The sequence below is a fragment of the Lathyrus oleraceus genome, chromosome 1 (genome assembly GCF_024323335.1).
Source record: "Lathyrus oleraceus cultivar Zhongwan6 chromosome 1, CAAS_Psat_ZW6_1.0, whole genome shotgun sequence".
Lineage (NCBI taxonomy): Eukaryota > Viridiplantae > Streptophyta > Magnoliopsida > Fabales > Fabaceae > Lathyrus > Lathyrus oleraceus.
In genome coordinates, this window is record NC_066579.1 from 158,888,311 (window position 1) to 158,889,522 (window position 1,212).

Sequence of the window (1,212 nt, forward strand, 5' to 3'; positions counted from 1 at the left end):
GAGCTTAGTTCATGCACTCCTCCTTGGGCTTCCTTCTTCTCAACTGTCGCTCGTTCGACTCCCCATGATTGATGGTTTTGAGCCATATCTTTGATGAGGGCACTAGCTTCAGGATAAGGTTTGTTCATCAGAGCACCGCCTGCGGCAGCGTCGATGTTCATCTTTATGTTGTAATGAAGTCCATTATAGAAGGTTTGAATGATTAACCAATTTTCTAAACCATGATGTGGGCATGCTCGTAACAACTCTTTATATCTCTCCCAAGCTTCGAACAGCGATTCTCCTTGGTTTTGGGTAAATCTAGTTATATGGTTTCGAAGAACGGCGGTCTTACTCGGGGGAAAATATCTAGCAAGAAAAACTCTTCTAAGGTTATCCCAAGTCGTAATGAAATTGGGTGGAAGGGAATCTAACCATGATAGGGCTTTATCTCTGAGGGAAAAAGGAAATAATCTTAAACGTATTGCCTCAGGAGAAGCTCCATTGGTTTTAAAAGTGTATGCTAATTGAAGAAATATTTTTAAATGTTGGTTTGGGTTCTCAGTAGCGAGACCCGCGAATTGTCTCTGTTGCACTAGTTGCAACAGGGATGGTTTAAGTTCAAAATTATTAGCTGGGATGGTTGGGTTTACTATACTAGAACTAGGTTCTTCATTTGATGGTTGAGCGAAATCCTTAAGAGGTCTTTGGTTTTGATCTTCGGCCATAGCTCTCTTAATTCTATGAAAGAATAAACGTGCGCGAGTGTAACGTTCAGGTTCCGTCAAAGGGTATACTAAGCTTAAACTTCCGGTGTTGCGAGTTCTTCGCATTGACCGGCGGGAAATAGCCTAAGTCTAAATGATATAACAACAGGAAAATGAAATTTGACGAAATTGGTCCTCGGCAACGGCGCCAAAAACTTGATGCGGTGTTTCGCAAGTATACGAACGCGTCAGAGTAATATAAAAGATTGTCGAATCCACAGAGACCAAGTGTCAATATATCGTTATCTATTGTTATGGTGTTTATCAAAGGCAATCAAAAATAGGTGTTTTTGGAGTGTGCAATGAAAAGTAAAGTGTTGAATAAAGATTAATTAATAAAGACAGGGTCGAATGTAATTCACGTAATCAATTAATAATCCAAGTACTTGCTAATAGAGATACTTATGGGCAATGTTTCCTACTTTGAAAAGAACTAATTTAACAGGAACTGTCGCTTTCGCGTATT

The 1,212-nt window shown here is 39.6% G+C and overlaps 1 non-coding gene across 1 annotated transcript; it reads left to right on the forward strand.

Moving 5' to 3' along the window:
- The first annotated feature begins 216 nt into the window (after positions 1–216).
- Positions 217–323, forward strand: LOC127116123 (small nucleolar RNA R71). The gene has a single exon (XR_007801104.1). It is a non-coding gene; the product is annotated as a small nucleolar RNA R71 (small nucleolar RNA).
- The last annotated feature ends 889 nt before the right edge of the window (positions 324–1,212 follow it).